The sequence below is a fragment of the Adiantum capillus-veneris genome, chromosome 3 (assembly GCF_014529385.1).
Source record: "Adiantum capillus-veneris isolate H3 chromosome 3, ASM1452938v2, whole genome shotgun sequence".
NCBI classification, from domain to species: domain Eukaryota; kingdom Viridiplantae; phylum Streptophyta; class Polypodiopsida; order Polypodiales; family Pteridaceae; genus Adiantum; species Adiantum capillus-veneris.
Window position 1 is genome coordinate 48,214,410 of NC_140933.1, and position 14,149 is coordinate 48,228,558.

The 14,149-nt window shown below is 45.5% G+C and overlaps 1 pseudogene across 1 annotated transcript in view; it reads left to right on the plus strand.

Moving 5' to 3' along the window:
- The first annotated feature begins 426 nt into the window (after positions 1-426).
- The window catches only part of LOC147460874 (putative E3 ubiquitin-protein ligase ARI7), a 62,128-nt pseudogene continuing 48,405 nt past the window's right edge, over positions 427-14,149 (plus strand). Inside the window, exon 1 of the transcript XR_015187542.1 lies at positions 427-893. The product of XR_015187542.1 is annotated as a putative E3 ubiquitin-protein ligase ARI7 (transcript). The remainder of the gene's footprint in view (positions 894-14,149) is intronic.

The window sequence follows — 14,149 nt, forward strand, 5'->3', positions numbered from 1 at the left end:
AGAAGAAGAAGAAGCAGCCTCAATTGCGTATGTGTGTGTGTGTGTGAGAGAGAGAGAGAGAGAGAGAGAGAGAGAGAGAGAGAGAGAGAGAGAGAGAGAGAGAGAGAAGAAGAAGAAGAAGACACGGAAGCCCTCGTTGCATGTTGCCTCGCCACAGAGAGAGTGTTGCCTCACCACAGAGAGAGAGGCCTCGATGTGTGGTGAAGAGATCCGTGCGCGTGAGAGAGAAACCTTCTATTTCCACAGAGAGAGAGAGAGAGAGAGAGAGAGAGAGAGAGAGAGAGAGAGATGCTAAAAACAGGGATGGTGACCATACGCAAGAGAATTTTATAAGATTCTCAACAACATTCAATTTTAAAAATGTGTACTGCATACGTATTAGCGTAAATGATACTGAAATTGTCCAATTGAACGTTAAAAGCAAGGAATATAAGAATCAGCAGGCTCTCCTGTAAGGGCACTTGTTCGACTGGCAATCCCCCCTCCCGCTTTCTGTCTCACAGGCAGCCAGGCTTGACCGCCATAACCTTTCCGGGGCAATCGCCTCCCCGACGCGTCTTTAGGGTTTCTTAGTGAACGGCTTGCAGGTCGAGCAGGCCCCTCGAGGACGATGACTCCCTGATTGTTGCATTTTTGTCTTCCTCTTTTTGTTTGTTTCAGAGGCGAAGATGGAATCAGAGGAGGATATGCAGGATGCTCGTTCAGAGACCTCTGAGGATGACTTATATCGGAACGATGAGGATGATTGCGAGAGCGATAGGATGTCTGATGGCTATGAAGATGAAGAAGGTGAGGAGGACGATGATCAGTATGAAGATGAAGACGCTTACTCCCTTGATGTTGCAGATTACAGTGCGGTTGACGAGGCAGAGGCTATCTATGCACGGAAGCAGGTCTGATGCTCCTTTATCATGACATCATTCCAGAAATTTGCTTTCTTTATGCTCATTTGGATAGGTTTACTCCTTCAGCAATGATACTCAGGTTTAAAGGTCTGTAGTCTTAGATAGCTTCTTTCCGGGCTTCTTGTCCTACAAAGTACGCAATTAGATTTGTTTGCACTATTGAGAGGACAGCGATACCGAGGGGAATAGACGAGATTGAATTGATATTCTACTCTGATAAGCACCCACATCCCTTTGTCTTGTAGAGCACCTCTCCTCTTCTCCAAGCAACATGAACGCATCATGGGAAAGTGGAGTCAAGATGCATGGCAAACATCAAAGTTTTCCATTGGAAAACCAAGGTTTTCCTTGCTTTTTGAGAAATTTCTACAATTTCAACACCTGCCCAAAGTGCCATTAGTTGGGCAAAACTCAGCATTGCTACCAGCCAGGATATACCAGCCACACACAACGTACAAACAGCATTGCAATTGTCCAGCCTTCATCTGGAGGTGGTCTTGTATATATATGCTAAGGGACATCTTATGATCAGCTGGTGCCAACCAACTTTGTCTTGCAAGTCTTACGGGGATAGCTTGTTTACTCTTAATTACTTTAAAGGCAAATCAAGGCTTTTCTTGGATTCATTTTAGGTATTATGTACCATTATCTACTGGTGCCATTGCCATCTTCGTTCTTGCTAGTCTCTATAAAATGCTAGCTCTAACCGAAGGGCACCACGTGCTAACTGAAAAGAACAAAACTGGAAGAGACTTTAACACTTCGACACAACTGAAACTGAGAGGGAGGCTCCACACAATAGACACGGAGTCGAGGAGTTTCACTCCCAGATGCTCTGGCCCCAAAACCCTCGTGCCCCTTTTGGTATTTGTTTTATGTTGATCTCTAGAATAGGAGCGCTTTCTCCAATCTGCAAATGCAAGAATGGGAGAAGCCTCTCCCTAGGCTCATATTAAAGGCCACTTAGCATTCAAAGTCTCAAATACAAAAATCTTGCACCCAAAAGCACCCTGAGCCAAATTGTCATATCAGCACTTGTAAATTGTGGCACATTTTGTAGGTTGATACAACTTGCCAGAACATTAGTTCGTACAGGGTTGTCATGTCATCACTTGCAATATCTTTTTCCTCTCTCTTCAATGAGTTGCCATGTCATCACTTTTGCAACATACCCCTCCTTAGAGGAAGCGTAATTGCTCATGGTTACACCTGCAAAATTCAATCCAATTCTTGAGCAGACACTGCCTTCATGCATATTACTTTCTTTCAAGAAGGGGGGATGTCGGAAACTGCTGACGTGTCAAGCCATTGAAGAACGGAGCCAACTTGCAGATCCCCGACCGAGGGGCCTAAACCCTAAAAACAGCAGAAGAAGTTTTACCAATAGACAAAGTCTTGCCAAGTGGCCTACTTAGAGTTCTCACCAATTTATGGGACCCTGTCCGATGGGGCCCAAGTGACATAAAGGCATTAAATTAAAGCAAGCCCACACACACACGCGGAGAACTAATGATGTCGCAGTTGTATGGATTCCCGGAATTCACGCTGACTGTGATGACATGGCAGCAGTACGGATTTCCGGATTTCCCACTGACTATGATGGGCAGACTGTATGGACAGTCCCGGATTTTGCGCTGATGACAGGTTGTACGGATTTTCTCAAAACGCGCTGGTAGCTTTTTGTGCGCTAGTGCTTTTGGGGCGAGATGCTTTTGAGTTTGAATGCTTTTCAAGGCCAAGGACCTTTAAATATGTGCAGAGGGCTCAATTCTCTGGCACTCTTCCGGGTGAAGGTGTAGAGCGCGAGTACCGGCATTGTACTAAGTTTAAGTAATATAAAGAAATACCGAAAGGGGGGCCAAGGTTTGGGGCCAATACTCTCTGGCATGGAATTCTGCCACATTGTGTCGAGTGTGCTCTCTCTCTTTCTTTCAGTTCAATTGTTGTTGAAGTGTAAGAGGAACAACTATACTAGTACCTCATGTAGTTGACTCTGCCTCATTGCCTCTAGCAAACTGGCGGTACCGGAAATCCATGTTTTTTAGAAATTTTGAATGGGTGAAAATTTTAGTGGCTCTGGGATCAAAGAAGATAAGTGATTTGTGGCCATGAATCTTTCGATAAGCTTTGCATAATTCTTAAGAAGCATCAGGTGTATTAATGTAATGTGGAAAGGAAGTGATTTATGGTGATAACTTAAGATGAGTGCTCAATATGTACACAAGGTTCCTTTTACTTAATGAGAGAGTTGTGCAATAGACCAGAGAGATATTGTAAGAATGTTCTGTGTGTGTGTGAGAGAGAGAGAGAAAGGACTAACACTGGATGGGGTCCCAACCCCCCTCCAAGGGTCCCCCTCTTATCGCTAGAGAGGTATTTGCTTTAGATTGCACAATCCTGATACTATGGTCCTAGATGTTGAGATGCTGATGGGATCTTGCGGTCGGTAGATGCTTGCATCTGAGAGGTTAAGGGCTGGAAATGCAAAATGCTAATGGATCTGGTATGGGATCTGCAAGTTGATGAGGCTATGGGATGATCTACTATTGCTGATGTCGAGGGTGCTGATGACAATGACGGGAATGAACTGAAATCTGCAAATGCAGGCCGATCTGCAAACTTGGGCTGAATCTAGAAAACGCTGGCTGGAATTGATGCTTCAAGGTTGTGAAATGCTAACGCTAGGATTGATCTTGGCTGCGGTGCTGATCTTTGCTGTATGCTGAAAACGCTAGGGCTGGTTGCTTGAGGGAAAAACGCTATGGCTGCATTGTTGATGAGGATGGTAGAAAATGTTAGGCATGCTTTGCATCCTGCCTGTTGTGCTGGTACTAAATACTAACTTATGCTATGAGAGGTTGTAATAGACTTGGACACTCCAAGCCAAGGATCTCATGTGAGAAACTGAAATCACTGAACGAAACTGAGAGACAGAGAGAGAACATGGCACGTCGGAGTTCCGCACCCAGAAGTACTGGCCCCAAAAACTTGCACCCCTTCTTGGTATTTCTTTCTTGTTATGCTTCAACAAGTACAATGTCTGGGGTTCCTCTCTCTATGCATTGCTCCCTAGCAAACTTGCCACAAGAGGAGGCCCTGACACACTTATAAAGACCCTTGGCCAAAAGCAAGTGCCCAAAAACTCTTCGTGCGCGCTACCACATCAGTTGCTGGCTCTACAAATCGTGCCACAAAACGCCTGCGTTCGTACAGCCTGCCATGTTATCGACTTCCTTCGCAATTTTGGGTCCCACACTTTATTTTAAAAGGTTTTAGGCCCCTTGGCCGTGCTTCATAAGTTGGGCCGGTTAGGTTTTTAATTCTAACCCCTTTGGGCTCCTCGACAGAAACCAGCAAGTTGGTTAGAATTTCTTCTAGCTCTTTCTTAGGGAATTAGGTCCCCCTTGTCCTGCCTTTGTTCTTCAGGCCATACCACATCTAGCCCTATGTGCATGTGGACAAGTTGTACCTACTTCTGGGGTTTAAGACCGCCTGGGAAGTGTTCTGGAAACCTTGTGAGCTTGTACGCAGGACCTGCATGTCCGTGCACTTAGAGTAGCTGCATACCCTCTGTAACAAACTACTGACGTGTCAAAGCCTAAAGAATGGAAACCCTAATTTCTGCCAGAAACCCTAACTGCTGAAACCCTAACTGCTGAAACCCTAACCCTAAAACCTGCAAACCCTTATTCTGGAAACCCTAACCCTAAAAACTGCAAAAACCCTAAACCTAACCCTAAGGGCAGCGTGGCAGTTTTCTGAAAATTGCGCTGGCATGATGATGTGGCAGGCTGTACGGATTTCCGTGATTTACGCTGGCAGCTTTTTTGGCTTTGCTTTTGGACTAGAAGCTTTTAAGTTTGAAGGCTTTTTTACTATAAACTGCTTTTTAGGCCAAGGGCCTTTAAATATGAGGTTAGGGCTCATTCTCTGGCATGCTTCAGTAGGGAGGTGCAGAGTCTTGTACTGTGTTGTTGCAATATAAAGAAATACCGAAAGGGGCGCCAAGGTTTGAGGCCAATACTCTCTGGGGTGGAATTCCGCCACTCCGTGTCACGTGTGGTCTCTCTCTCTCTCTCTCTCTCTCTCTCTCTCTCAGAGTTCAGTTGTTATTGAAGTGCTAAAAGTTTGTTCAGTCTGTTCTTTTCTATTGGCACGTGGTGCCCGTCTTGTGATAGTGGTATCAGAGCATCAGGCGTGTGCTTTTCTGAAAGCATACCGGTCCTACAAAAGAGCAGACAGAGCTATTGTTTGAGGTATCTTGGCCCTCTCTAAAAGCATACCGGTCCTACAAAAGAGCAGACAGAGCTATTGTTTGAGGTATCTTGGCCCTCTAACCCGGACTTATTAGTCACTCCCACCCTTACTTCATCGCGCATCGGGCGCGCTTCCGTCTTCACTGCTTATGTCTTACAGGGCATAAACCAATTAAGATCACTTGCAAGAGAAGGATCCAAGATTTGTTTCAAGTCATTGTTTTTTTTCTTAGAAGGAGTGCCATGCAGATGTTGATGTCTATAGCTACCAAGCAGCATACTCCAAGTACTGGGCAAGCTTTCAAGAAAATTTTTGCCCGAAGTTATATGGTTTCTAACATCTTCCTTCGGAGTGCAACTTCTAGCAGAGTGGGGTATCCTGAAATGCTTTCCATGGAAACCCTAGCATATTATATCTTGAAATTTCTCGACATCTCTCAGTAGATGTCTCTTCTCGAGTTGATAACCTTGGAGGTTCGATGTGATTGCTATCTCTTGGGACTACCATCGCCGCCAAAGAAACAGTCTGTCCAAGAGCTGATGGACCATGCTGTGCTCGGCTACCACCTTATGGAATGAACCTAACCCTACTTTTGGTGCAGGTTTAAGGATGGAAAGTCAGTCGACTTTTCGAGCGTGATGTCAAGATTGCTTTTTAAGTTTGAAATCTGTTTGAGAACTTGTTTGGTGATCCTGTTTGAAATTTGTTTGAAATGGATGGTATCTGTTTTGAACCTGTTTTGGTGCCGATTTGAATCGTTCGACTCTGGTTTGATACTGGTTTCAATGATTGGTGATTTTACTCTCGGGTGGAGAAGTGAGAAATACTGTTTTGGTATTGTTTGAACCTCGGAACGACGCAGGCCGATGCGTGGGGAGCGTTTCGTTGTATGTTTGAGAACCTCTGAACGACGCAGGCCTGTGCCTGGGGAGCGTTTCGTTGTATGCTAGAAAACTTCCGAACGATGCAGGCCGATGCCTGGGGAGCGTTTGGTTGTATGCTTGAACCTCCGAGCGACGCAGACTGCGGTCTGGGGAGCGTTTGGTTGTACAGTCCTCTGAGCTCATGGCCCGGACCTTTTTAGGCTATTTGCGGGGGGAGTGACGAGGTAGTCGTTGAGTAGCTTCATACCGCAGACCGTTTGTCTCGGGGGAGTGCTCAACGGCGCTGTTTGTTGTGTCTTGTAACATGCATATGTGAGCATTTGTGTTGCATTGTGATGTGTCAATTACTGAATATTCCTAATTGGATGAGATTGTGTGGGTATGTAATTTTTAGTGCATCAAGACCCGTGGAAGATCAGTACGGTCTGGGTGTGATGGCTAATTTTACTACACCGGAATATCAAGAGTTCCGATCTGGACGAACGGAGAAGCTAACTCCTTGATCAAAACAGCCGAAAGGAGAAGCTAACTCCTTGATCAAAACAGCCGAAAGGAGAAGCTAACTCCTTAATAAAAAGAGCAAATTGATTGTCCCTCGGAATAATCCTCGGAAATTTTTGAGCTAACTTGAGTTGTTTTGCAGATATGCTGTAATCGCGAACGATTACTCTCTTTCAAGAAGGGGAGATGTACAAACTGTTGACGTGTCAAAGCCTAAAGAATGGAAACCCTAAATTTTTGCTAGAAACCCTAATTGTTGAAACCCTAATTCTGGAAACCCTAATTCTGGAAACCCTAACCCTAAAACTTGCAAACCTTAATTTTGGAAACCCTAACCCTAAAAACTGTAGAAACCCTAAACCTAACCCTAAGGACAGCGTGGCAGTTTTCGAAAAATTGCGCTGGCATGATGACGTGGCAGGATGTACGGATTCCGTGATTTACGCTGGTAGCTTTTTTGGCTTTGCTTTTGGACCAGAAGCTTTTAAGTTTGAAGGCCTTTTATTGTAAACTGCTTTTTAGGCCAAGGGCCTTTAATTATGAGGTTAGGGCTCATTCTCTGGCATGCTTCAGTAGGGAGGTGCAGAGTCTTGAGTACCAGCTTGTACTGTGTTGTTGCAATATAAAGAAATACCGAAAGGGGCGCCAAGGTTTGGGGCCAATACTCTCTAGGGTGGAATTCCGCCACTCGGTGTCGCGTGTGGTCTCTCTCTCTCTCTCTCTCTCTCTCTCTCTCAGAGTTCAGTGGTTATTGAAGTGCTAAAAGTTTGTTCAGTATGTTCTTTTCTATTGGCACGTGGTGCCCGTCTTGTGACACCCTCTGATTGCACAACCCATTAGCTCTAGCATCAATATCCTGCATCAAGCATAAGCTTTTCCTAGGGTTTAGGACAGCCTAGGAAGTGTTTTGGCAACCTTGTGAGCTTGTACGTAGGACTTGCATGTCCGGGCACTTAAGAGTAGCTGCATACCCTCTGATTGCACAACCCATTAGCTCTAGCATCAATACCCTGCATCAAGCATAAGCATTTTCACCGCACAGGACCAGTTTCTCAATTGCGCATGAACAACCTCTTAACACGCAATTTATTAATCAAATGACCTTTCAGCTTTTAGGTTCGTGGGGGCATCCATGAGATTGCTTGACCCAGATTGTTGCACCTATATAAGTGGCCCTTGGGTGCTAGGAATTGGCAGAAGACACAGGAGGCAGCAGCACCCTTGAGCACCAAGCGGCGCCCGCAGTACCAACCAACCAGCCCCCTGGGGTTTTTCTCAGCAGCATCAGCTTTTTTGGCTCGGTGTTTTCAGCCAGCAGCAGTGTTTTTGCTTCCCTCGGCATCCTGCCGCAGTACCATAGCAGATCAGCGCTTCCCTCGTGGCAGTCGCCTTTTCTATCGCGGCCAAGATAGCGAAGCAGTTTTCAGCCAGCAGATCAATTAGCGGTTTTCAGTTTTCAGCTGCTGTCGTCGCCACGACAACAGTTCAGCCCAATAGCCTTGCCGCATGTGCAAGATTCCATCAGTATCCTTAGCGTTTTCAGATTTTAGCCATTAGCCTCGACCTCGTCGTCGACATCATTACCATCATCGACATCGTCATCGTCAAGCATCACAGCATTTAGAACCATTGTACTAGACTTTGTGTCACGAGACGGGCACCACGTGCCAACGGAAAAGAACAGACTGAACAACTTAAAGCTTTTCAAATAACTATTGAACTGAAAGAGATGCACGACACGAGACGGGAGTGGTGGAGTTCCACCCTGAGAGAGCACTGGCCCCAAACCTTGGCGCCCCTTTCGGTATTTCTTATATTTCTTGAACTCAACATCGCCAATACTCCAATCCTTGCACCTTCACGCAAAAGCATGCCAGAGAATGAGCCCTTGGCTCATATATAAAGGCCCTTGGCCACGAAAAGCAGTTACATGAAAGGCTTCAAACTCGAAAGCATCTGGTCTTAAAAGCAACCCAACGTAATTTATGGAAATCCGTACAGTTGCGACGCCATCAACGTAAAACATGAAAATTCGTACAAGTGCCACGTTAACATGTCTGCGCATTTTGCAGGCTGTCTTTCAACCGCCGCGTCATCATCTTCTACGCTTTTTGTGTGTGTTGACCCCGTTTTAATTTTAATGCCTTTAGGTCCCCTGGCCCATCGAACAGAGTCCCATAAGTTGGGAGGACTTCTTCTTCTTCTTCTTCTTCTTCTCCTTCTTCTTAGGGTTTGGCCCCTCAGCCGGGATGTGCAGGTTGGCTCCGTCCTACAGTGGCTTGACACGTCAGCAGGTTGTGACACTTTGTGCAATCTAAAGCAAATACCTCTCTATTAGAGAGGGGCCCCTGGGGTTTGGGACCCCATCTGGTGTCATATCTTCTCTCTCTCTCTCTCTCTCTACCACTCACAACACTTTCTCTCACAGTTTTTCACTCTCTTGTTTTGGTCATTGCACAATCTCTCATTAAGTCACGGAAGGCTCTCCCTTCCCTTAAGTCTAAGGAACCATGAGCACCCACTGATCACTCATCCTGAGCTTGCATCATCGATTCACCATTCACTTCTGCTGCACATTACATTGGTATCAAAGCTCTTTGGCAGTGTTCAGTATCATCACTCAAGGAAAGAAGCACAAAGAATCACATATGTTTTTTTTACTTGTCGTGATCGCACGTAACTCAAGACCACTTGGGTGTGTCGATCCCTAATTTGTGTTTTGAAGAGTGGCAGGTAACCCCAGAAAAGAAGGGCTTGTCCAGCCTCCCCTCGTTCCTCTTTTTCACTCATTGAGAGCGGACCTTGCACTTAGCGACATGCCAATCGACATGAGGTGGGAAAAAGCAACCTTGGTGTGAGCGCAGCGCAAGGTCGCCAAGAGTTGAGCTTGGGTAAGAGGAAAGCCTTTTTAAATGCAGGTTGCAAGCCAAGTACCCAAGTACCCTAAGTACCCACGAACCCAAGTACCCCAAGTACCCAAGTACTCAGTGCATGGTCATCACCAGAAGCGGAATGGATCTTTGCGTGAAGATGATGAGAGTGGAGTTGGAAGAGAAGAAGTTTCTACACCAGGAGGATTGTTCCCCGATCCTCTATCACAAAATTATGACGTGGCATGACCTAATGACAAAGAACAGTTGCCATAAGTTGTTCCAGCTTATGGGCACCTGTCGATAGGGCCCCAAGGGCCAGTAGGAATTCAACAAAAGGCTTGCGGACAGGCTGTACGGACGACTGGAAATCGCGTTGATAGTGCTGACGTAGCAGCGCATGGATTTTTGCAAATTGCGCTGGCTGAAACATCGACCAGCTTTTGGGGAAATTTGCTTTTGAGTTTGGAGATTTTCATGTAACTGCTTTTCCATGATATGACCTAAGGGCCACTCTCTGGCTGAGTTGTGCTGACGAGCCTTCGAGCAGAGATGACCTGCGAGCATTGTAATTTTGCTCAAGCATTAATAGAAAAATAAATGTCGAAAGGGGTGCCAGTCTTTGGGGCCAATCTCTCTGGGTACGGAACTATGTCGGGCCGTGTCGACCAAATTTAACTGTGAATTAAGTGTGAAGTATTTTCTAAGTGATTCTCTCGTGTGTCGTGACAGATTCTAGACTTGGGGTGCCGTGCCCAAGTCTGTTACATTTCCGTGTTTTGCGTTGGTGTTGTTGCGTGGCTAGCTGTAAGGATTTCTACAAGTTACGCTAGTAGATTTTGGGCTTTCCTGGTGCTAGCTTTTGAGATCAGATGCTTTTGGGCATCCCTTGTCCTATTAATAAGGACCCTAAGGGCCTCACTCTGCAGAGCATCTGGACGTAGAGTGTGAGAGCTTAGGAGTTGTACCTTGACGGTTTAATACTAAAGAAATACTGAAAGGGACGTCAGTCTTTGGGGACAGTGCGTCTTGGGGCAGAACTCTCCTATGCCGTGTCGACTCTCTCTCTCTCTCTCTCTCTATCTCTCCCCCCCGCGTAAAGTTCAGTGATTTTACAGTTTCTGTTCGTGTGTTGCTATTGATTTCTTGCTTGGTGTCAGAGCTCAAAAAGATTTTTCTTTAACGGAGGATTCGATCCCTTCTGCAACACACATGGGTTTTCGCGGAGAATTTGACAGAAACAACACCCCTTTGCAGGGAGGTGACGAAAAGATGAAACCCAACACGCAATTGAAGAACGAAGATTTATGGCGAGGAATTTTTGTAGAGTGGAGTACAAACGTCAACGATAGGTTGATAAGCGTGTAAAAAGATTGATGTACCCAGAACCCGAAATATATAAAGCATTTGAAAGATTACCCGATTGATGAGATTCACTCCAGATGGCAAGAGGTTGTGGATTTTCCTCTCAAGAAGGCCCGGAAACTGAAAGATAAGCAGAGTGCAGAAAAGCGTAAACTGTATTCGTAGAAAGAGCTGTACAGAGCTCTTGAACGGAAGATGTACCAGTTAAGCAAGGGCTTGAAGCACTTTCGGAAGAAGAGGAAATCGGTGGATTTCCCCAATTATTTGGGTCGGAAGTTGACTTCGGTGGTGCAAATAGATTCAAGAAGTGTATTTGTTTCGAGGATGACTCAGATTTTTCTTCGTCTTCGAGAGTTCCGAGAGCTCGTTGTCCTCTAGTTTCAATGAGTATGAGAAAAGGCGGAGAAGAAGCAAGAAAAAGCAGATTTCTGAAACAGTATAGTAGGCACGGGGACGGGCACCGCGTGCCAACAGAAAAGAACAGACTGAACAACTTTAAGCACTTCAAATAACAACCGAACTGAAAGAGAGAGAGTGCACGACACATGAGACTTTCCACCCCTAGCGAGCAATGGCCCCAAACCTTGGCGTCTCTCACAAATGGGTGACGTGGCATGGCCCTGGACAAAGTGGCAATAGACCCTAGCACACACACACCCGCAAAAAGAGTTGACAGGCTGCCGTACGGACTTCCGGAATTTTCGCCGTAAAACGCGTTGGCAGGGTGGCATGACACACTGTACGGAAATCCCGCTTTTTGCGGAGCTGATGACGTGGCAAAATGTACAAACTTCCCCAGCTTTTGGGAATAAGTTGCTTTATTTTTGAAGGCTTTTCACTTACTGCTTTTGGGGCTCTGCTTTTGGGCATCCCTTGTAACCAATAAATAAGTGGGTTAGGCCCTCACTTCTCAGAGCATCTGGACGCAGAGTCTGAGAGTGAGCACCCTCCCACTCTCTTGTACTTTGAACACACACACACACCCTGGCTGGCAGCACCCGGAAAATCGGTTGACATGCTGACGTGGCAGTATCGTACAGACTTCCGTGATTTGCGGCGCAAAAAGCGGAAATCTGTTGACGTGGCAAAGCGTACGGAAATTTGCTTTAATGCAAACTGAAATTCTACGCAAGGCTAATTGAGAAGCGTTGAGAAGCTTTAATTTTGCAAGCTTTTAAAATTGGAAGCTTTTGGGCCTCTGCTTTTGGGCATCCCTTGTAAACATTTAACTAAGTGGGCAGGGCCCTCACTCCTTAGGGCATGTGGACGTAGAGTCTGAGAGTGAGAACCCTCCCACTCTCTTGTACTTTGAACACAGATTAATACAAAAAGAAATACCGAAAGGGGCGCCAGTCTTTGGGGCCAATATCTCAAGGCACGGAACTTTGTCGGGCCGTGTCGAATCAATTGTGAACTGTGAACTGTTTTTGAAGTGAATCTCTGTTGTGTCGTGGTAGAATCTTGACTTTGAGTGTCCAAGTTTGTTATAGTCGTATCAGAGCGCGGCCGATTTCTCTTCTACCCAAAAATCAAATCCTTTTCTCATGGCACTTATGGATTCCAACAACGAACAGTCGACTTCGTTTGCATCTGGGGATGCGGGAAGAGATCACGAAGAGTACGGCCTGCCTCGGCCTACTCAGGTGGAGATTGAAGAGATGGAACGTCGACAATTGGTTGATGATGCGACAAAGATGATGATCAATCTTGTGAAGGATCCGAAATTTGCAAAAGGCCACGGAGCCACCCCTCAAACCGGCACTCAAGAAACCTCCTACTCTGAGGATGTTTACAGAGCAAGGATTGGAAGAGGTGGTTGATGCACGGATTACTCAGCTTTTTGATGCGAACAACAAAGCCAAAAAGCATGATAAAAAGCAGAAGGAAGGAATCGACTTCCCGGGTTATTTGGGTCGTGTGTGATTTGAAGGAGTATCCAGTTCCTCTTCTTCTTCTTCTTCTTCTTCTGGCAGTTTTTCTAGCTCTTCTGACTCGAGCGAAGAAGACAGGAAAGGGAAAAAGTGAAGCAAAAAGCAAAGCTTCGGAAAGAGCAAGAAAAAGGCAAAGAAGCCTAAGTTTCGCCCAATTTCTGATAGTTCTACAAAGGACTTGTCTTCAGATAGTTCGAACTCCGATGATCACAGATTTTACGCGAAGAAGAAACATTTTTATAAAGCCAACCAAAATGACTTTTTCGAAGATAAAAGCAAGAAAGCTCGAGAATTTAAAGAAGGTGGACAATCAATTAAGTTTGACACTTTTTATGGATTCCGAGATGCTTCGAGGGCTTTGGCCTTCATACAACAGTTTGACTTAGCTTTCTTTGGAGGGCATTACTCAGAGCACTCCAAGATTCGGAGGGCTACCTCTTTCTTCAAGGGAAATGCTCGAACTTGGTGGTCCACCCTTCTACTGAACAAGGAAGCGCGAGTTAAATGGCTGAAATTCAAAAGGCTTTTTATTTCTTCTTGATCCGATCCTTTCTGCAATACACATGGGCTCTCGCGGAGAATTTGACAGCAACAACACCCCTTCGCATGGAGGTGACAAAAAGATGAAACCAACACGGAATTGAAGAAAATAACGGAGATTTAGGTAGATTTTTGGCGAAATTTTTCTAGAGCGGAGTACAAACGTCAACGACAGGTTGACAAGCGTGTAAAAAGATTGATGTACCCAGAACCCAAAATATGTAAAGCATTTGAAGATCACCCGATTGATGAGATTCACTCGAGATGGCAAGACGCTCCGGATTTTCCTCTCAAGAGGTACAGAAATTGAAAGAAAACCCGAGTGCAAAAAACGAAAACTGTATTCGCAGAAAGAGCTGGACAGAACTCTTGAACGGAAGATGTCCCGGAACCCGAAATATGTAAAGCATTTGAAAGATCACCCGATTGATGAGATTCACTCGAGATGGCAAGACGCTGCGGATTTTCCTCTCAAGAGGTACAGAAACTGAAAGAAAAGCCGAGTGCAAAACACGGAAACTGTATTCGCAGAAAGAGCTGGACAAAGCTCTTGAACGGAAGATGTACCAATTAAGCAAGGGTTTGAAGCACTTTTGGAAGAAGAGGAAATCGTTGGATTTCCCCAATTATTTGAGTCAGAAGTTGACTTCGGTGGTGCAAGTAGATCCAAGAAGTGTGTTGGTTTCGAGGATGACTCAGATTTCTCTTCGTCTTCAAAGAAATCCAAGAGCTCCTTGTCCTCTAGTTTCAATGAGGATGAGAAAAGGCGGAATAATTGGAGAAGAAGCAAGGAAAGCAGTTTTCTGAAACAGTCTAGAAGGCACGAGGACGGGCACCGTGTGCCAACAAAAAAGAACAGATTGAACAACTTTAAGCACTTCAAATAACAACTGAAT